General features: G+C 36.3%; 1 long non-coding RNA gene across 1 annotated transcript; it reads right to left on the reverse strand.

Annotated features, from left to right (window-relative positions):
* Positions 1-843: 843 nt before the first annotated feature.
* On the reverse strand, positions 844-5,929 carry LOC146467216 (uncharacterized). Its single transcript, XR_014867846.1, has 4 exons — positions 5,664-5,929; positions 2,550-2,634; positions 1,320-1,523; positions 844-1,070 (listed from the first exon to the last, which is right to left on the reverse strand). It is a non-coding gene; the product is annotated as an uncharacterized LOC146467216 (long non-coding RNA).
* Positions 5,930-6,970: the final 1,041 nt, after the last annotated feature.

The raw sequence follows: 6,970 nt of genomic DNA on the forward strand, positions 1-6,970 counted from the left end.
TCTCTTTGACCTGTTATTTTTCCCCTTAGGCTAACGCAATTTATGTAAGCTTGGCTTAGTTATAACCTTTAATTATCACTACTATTATCTATTATTTATTCTTATTTATTCGCTCATTTATTTATTTAATTGTGTGTGTGGGTGTGTGTGTGTGCGAGCTTGGTAACTATATATTGTCAGTTTAAGTAGCCCGCCTAGAATAGCTGTGCTAACTGCGGGCTACAAAGGCCTTTTTTTTCAGTTTGTAAAAATGAAGTTAATGTTGTTGTTGTTGTTGTTGCCTTATAGGCTTATAGACTTTTTCTATTGGTATCATAATTTGTCCTTTAAGAAACGCGTTGGGCGATATTGCAGTGTATGAATTTTGGTAGACGGAATTTTCATTGTTACAGCTCCACAAATCAAAGTGTCAAATCAAAGTGTGAATGTGCTGAAGAGGTGTACGTAGATTGAAGAGTGCCAAATGGAACGAAAACACTAGCTTGAACGCCTTAGCACTCCGATGCCTGCAGCAATTTTTCCAACATAAGTGATGGATATGAATATTCCAACTTAGGATTTGGTCAATGTAAATACCTATAGATTTAGTGAACGTTGCTTGACATATAGGTGCGCCGTCGGTGAACTTTGAAGATTCGGTTGGAAGATTTGAAGGTCGGTGGTTCGAGGAAAGATTGGTCTTAAAATACGACTACTTTACTCATTGCAGTATTCGATTTCCACTAGTTTCAGTATTAGCGCGTAAAGACAGCGAAATGCTGGGGGTAAACCTACAAAAGACAAGTATTGGAGTAGGAGTATTCCGATAATTGCATCATGGGATTAAGAAAGAAAACAACTTCACCCATTACCTCGTGTTTAATGAAAATTATCTGCAACCATTACATTGTGTTTAATAAAAATTTCTCCACGTGTTACATCGTGTTCACTAAAAATTTTCTGCACCCATTACACTGATTAATAAAGTTCTCGTGTTGAGATTGACACACAAGTGCTCCATTTTTCACAATTACGTGCTACATTTGGCTTCTACCAAATCCAGCTGAACCAAACGTGGTTCTTCGTTAGCGCTGTTGAAAAACGACAAAAGAAAACTCGATAGTTTAGATTGAAGTCCATCAGGAGAGCGACTAGTCAGGAGCATAGCCAGCCACGGAAGCCACTTTATATACAGTAGAGCTAATCATAAGGCTCATCTGTGTCAGACAAAAGTAATTGTCGAATGAATAATGTCACAGTAGGAATTTTATTGTTTACATGAATGATTTACATTGATCAGCTCTTGGATATAACATAGAAAGGTTTTTTTACTTATTCACCTCTATTTTCTCTTTATTTTCCAAAGCTTATGTAACCACAGCATATCTTGCCACCTGAACATCTGTTGTCGTAACGGGAGAGGTGGTTTTTGTTATACCATTGGCTTCCACAAGTGTCCCGGCAGCAGCCTAGCCCACTACCATAAGGGCTGTCAACATAGAGGCATGAAGTATCACTTCCACAAGCACTATCATTCTGTACAGCTACAAATAAAAAATTAAATAAAGTAAAATAAAATAAAGTATAGTTGGAGCTGTAAACAAGAGAAAGATATTATGTGTATTCTCTCAAATTTAAATCTCGTTTCTGACGCCCTCTACAGATACACTGCGCATGTTCAGCACCTTACGTTTAATTAAATATTATTAATCAACTTATATAATTATATTTTTTACAGTATAATTATTCCACGAGCGCGCGTTGGATTAAGCATCGACGTGGCTATAATCATATTATGTCCAACAAGCGAAAGTGGAATAACTGTTTATTAAAAAAAATAGAGAAATACTGATAGCTTTTGCGATTTCGCTTTCCAAAATGAAGACAGTTTTAAACTGTCTTTAAGACTGTTTTTAAAATGGTCTCTGTTTTTCGGGCTTGGTAAAATGGCTTTTAACTGCTCCGACAGTTTAATGACGTTTCGGCGGCTGTTCGGTTTTCTTCAGATAAAATTTAGAAACTAAACTGAACTAAAACTATGTACAATGGTTGTGAATCATTCAGATACTGGCTTATATAGGCTACACAAAAAATAGGAATAAGGTTTACATAAATTATAAATTACATACAAGAGCGAAGAAAAAAAATAACAATCGTGTGTTTGAGATAGATGTGGCTGTTTCAACTTAACAAACGCTCTATCGAAGGCCCCTGAATAATCACAAAGGTCACCGCCATGCAGTTCCCTGAGTTGGGTCCTTAAGGATATAGCAATAAGTTCCCTAATCAGGGTCCTTGGATGACAGATATAGAGCGAAAATTAATTTTATTGTCCTTGATCAAATTATAGCATTTAAGAATCCTTTACATTAATAATTGTTTTTTTTATTTTACTGATTTAGACCAGTTGGTATTCACTAGGGAAGCCTATTAAACTAGCATAGAGCGCTTCTTCGCTTCGTTTTCTACTCCCAGCTATATGTACATAATTATACGAACAACTTCCAAACGAAAACAAAACAAACAAACAAAAACAAACATCAATGCAGGCCTGGATTAAAGAGACATACCTTTAAACGGCGAGATGTGCTTGGCAGCAGCGAAGCTAACAAGCAGAAAAACCAACAGAATAGCCAGTTTGAAACTCATTTTGACCTGTGTAAAACGAATTAATTACGTTTTATTAGGAGAACGTCAATCAAGTCTGAGTACAGCATGGTACTCCAACGTTATAAAAGCCATAATGCAAAAGTTCGTGGTTGACATAAAACTTAAATTCAATATGGCGGATCGTTGTTTGCTTAGTAACCGCATGGAGACATATCATGTTAATTAAGTGACGTAGGTCGAAACGTCGGTTTTAAGAATCATTTTAACCTCTAGAAAATCCCGAAGAATATACAACTTTTACAGTATTTGAGAATGACGGAGAAGTAACAGTTTCAGAGAAAAACCAATGTCTGTTTGAGTTGCTTGCTCTTTGCTTCATCTTAAGCGTTTGGTCGTGGTAATGGTTCTAAAATGTTTTCTTTGATCGGGGCTAAAGGGAAACCTCTCCCGAAAACAAGAAAAATTTTCTAACTAACTTTAATTTCCAAATTTTCCTTCACAATGCTGAAGAAATACCAACAATATTTGATTTGAGATTTGAAATAAAAATATTTAGTCGAAAATTTACCACGTAACGATCTACAAGCCGACCAATCTTACTCAACGGACTTCTCCAGGAACAACATCACTTTCGTAATTATCTATTTGACACATGCGTCAAGTACACCGCTTATATAGAGTAATGTTGTTTTATCTCAAAAAGTGGCAAAAGCTCATAACGATTGTTTGCTTTTTTGCAGAAATTATGACCCATCAAAAACCGACGTGGCTTTAGCTTTACATTGTACAACATTTATCGAAAGTTTGTTTTTGTTTGCCATTTAAACTTCTCCTAACAGCTTTGAATGTAAATTCATTAAGAAAATAGAAATTCAGTGATGACTATCACTTCCTAAATATTTCCTATTTGCCAATCAAATCTAAGCAACCTATGATATTAACGCATCTTATTGGTAGATGTAAAATGAGAATGAGAATTTTAGCATTTGAGCATTATCATCTTGTCGCCAATTAACAGTTTTTCTTTTTTAATTAGAACGTCGGAGTAGTCAAATGTTTTGCTTTGCTTAATTTGGTAACTACAGTCAACTCTCGCCTTTCGGGCACCTCGCTAAATTACGGACACCCAGATAATACAGACTGGAGCTAAATCCCCGGCAAAAATAAATTACATTTGTTTGACTAAAATAAATTTCCGCTATTACGGACTTTCACTGTAAAGGACACTATAACTCGCGGTCCCGAAGGTGTCCGCAATAAAGGGACTTGACTGTACTCCTTTTCCGGACTGAGATTAAAGTCTTTCTATATTATTATGGATGTGTGCTGCGGCGAAGGCTTTCGTAAATCCCGTGTGTTACAATTTTGAAGTTACGAGTTACCCTGACTACCTTACGATGGTAAATATGTATCTCGGCTGAAAGCAGAACAAAAAAACTTGAAAATCACTTTTTCAATGGACGAGTAGCAAAGATATGTCATTTGTTAAATTGAAATAGCATTATTTGGTCCATTAAGTGTCAATTTTTGTAGATAAAGATCGACGGCTATTGATATGCTAAAAACACAATTCTCACGAAACAACACCACTTGCTTAATATGTATTCATTGCATCACAAAATTTTCGTTCAAACCTTGAAAATGAAGAAAACTGGCATTTGTAAGAAGTGTTGATCGCAAAGCGTTAAGAGAGATCTTTTTAAAGTTTCGTGGTATTTTGGCTATCTAGTCTCTTACCACCTAAGTATCAGGCTAGATACAATGCAAGACGGAAGCGCGCATTCATCATTCCGCGCATTCGAACAGATCGTTTTTGGCGTTCTTTCATTCCTGCAATTTGTATCCGTCCGATTGCTCGCCAACGCTGTTACCTAAATTTTTACACGATGATACATAGCTGTAAATAGTTTTTTTGTATGGATGTGAAGCATGGAAATTAACAGCTGCCGAAGAGAAGAAATTGGATAGATTTCAGTTTACATGTCACGGATATTGAGAGTATGGTGGCCGCAACGCATGAGAAACGACACAATTTCAGAAATAACAGGCGTAAGAAAGATAAGTGACGAAATACGAAGGAGAAGATGGAACTGGATTGGCCATGTGCTTAGAAAGGACAGGAACGATGATTGTATGGTAGCAATGGAGTGGCAATCCGAGGGAAACAGGAAAGTGGGGCGACCTAAAATCACGTGGAGGAGGACAGTGGAAAGAGAGTGCAGACAAGAAAGGTGGACCAGCTGGGCTGAAGCCAGGAATGCAGCAAAAGACAGGACTGGTTGGAAAACGAAAGTTGCAGCCTTATGCGCCTCATGGCGCGGAGAGAACTAACTAACTAACTAAATAGTTTTTACATGTATTTATGTACATTCACATCCTTTACTATGGTGCTTTCGCGTAATTTTGAATTTATGGTGTTGTGATTTTGTATTTATTGCATTTGCAAGTTACGCACTTCAGCTTTTTGGCTGCGAAGTAATTTCCTAATAAACTATCTATCCAGTGCTACGTGAATGGCAGAGGTAGCAACACAACACAACACAATAAAACTTTTGGCATTTTCTTTATTTGTAAGACACATGGTCCACTTATTGCACTGGCAAATTATTTCCATTTGTACTGAACCCCAAAACTCAGTTTTAGTAAAGCGCCAATCCTTGCTGCAAGTAACAACTCTACTTGAACTCGAAACCTAAAGAAGCGTTAACTCTATCTACGTTCTGCTCCTAAAAGGGAGGACCACTGATCAGACACATTCGTTCCCACAACCCCGAAACATACATGTAGCTGTATTCTTGATTTAATACAGTAATGGCTTCACACCACAAACTCAAAAATGAGAACCACCCACACTTTGAAAGTAACTTTGTTTAAAGATTGAAACGTCAGGAGCACATTTTTAGTTCAAAGATTTGATTTGGGTGTCTTTAGAAATGAAATATATATATGGTCGACTTTTAAGCCAGAGATATGTTGCAATTACTACTGTACGATTTCTTCATCCATTAGGGTTTAAGAAAACACTTTAATGAAAAGCTCTTTGTATTCGTAAAGTTATAAGAATAGTTACTTACTACTTTGCTTTGCTGTTCTCTCTTCACCAAGTTCAACTGATGTAGTATTCTCCCTGGATCTCTATCGTTCCTAGACTGTTTGGCTTCGCCTCAAAGTGGTTCTTCAACTCACGCTTTCGATGAATCTGGGCTCGACTTATATGCTGGTTTGTAAAATCATATTAGCATGTTATAAATTTCATGCTATCAGCTCATGAAACTTTAATTAGTAAGAACATGTAAGACTAGATTGGGATATTGGCCTAGAAATAACGTTTTACGTTGAAAACTTAATGACCAAAAGGAAAACCAATCTCTCTTTTGTGGATGCAGAAGTATTCCTCTAACAGATGTTTTGTTTGCCAGTAAAACTTTTTCTCCTAAAAGCTTTGAATTCAAATCTATTCAAAAAATAAATATTCAATGTGGCACTTACTTCTCAAACTCATTACTAATTCATCGACAGAAAACAAAGAAAATCACTACTGTGACCTTGGTTTTGATATGTGTTCCTAATTACAATAAAATGTTGCCAACTTTAGCCTTGAATTTCTCCTAGAATTATTGATCATTTGAGAAGCCATATCAAACACTCCAAAGAGTGTTTCATCAGATATCCAAACACCTCGAAGTCGTTTGAAAAAGAAAAAAACAACTTGGCTGCGCCTCGTTTTTCAACCTACTTCTCAGTGTTTGGATATCTGATGAAACATCTCATTTTGTGGTGTTGGATATATTACTTCCTAAACACGTTCTTCTTGCCCACGTGATCTAAAGTATCTATTATATCAATGCTGTTATATCAATCTCGCTTGAAAAAGGGAATTGTCTCATTTGAGAATGATGATCCTTTCTTAAAGAGCGAGTTTCGCCAGATTAAAGGGGGTGTTAATAAAGATCTATGTAGAAGAAGAAAGCGACTTAGATACAGGGAAAAGAGACACGTTGTCTAGATAAACATTAATAAGTTCTGAAGCGTACTCATAATCTTACGAAACCAAAAGGTTTCTGAATAAAGAACATCACTTGCTGAATATGTATTTATTGCATCACACACTATTCGTTCATACACTAAAAACTGAAGAAAAATGGCATTCGTGAGTAGAACTGAACTTGAACTTGAACTTGCGTTTTAAGCGTGATCATGGCATTGTCTAATTACTTTTTATACCTCACGGTCAGGGCTATGAAATGGTACAAAAAAAAAATAGGAAAAAGAACACAATAAAACTGTTGGCTTCTTTTATACTTGAAAGGCAGATTCGGTGCAGTTATTGCACCGGCAAGTTATTCCAACTTAGTGTGTTGCAACGTTGAAGTTACAAGTT

Source organism: Pavona decussata, unplaced genomic scaffold (assembly GCF_977016875.1).
Source record: "Pavona decussata unplaced genomic scaffold, jaPavDecu1.1 SCAFFOLD_137, whole genome shotgun sequence".
In the NCBI taxonomy this organism is placed as follows: Eukaryota; Metazoa; Cnidaria; class Anthozoa; order Scleractinia; family Agariciidae; genus Pavona; species Pavona decussata.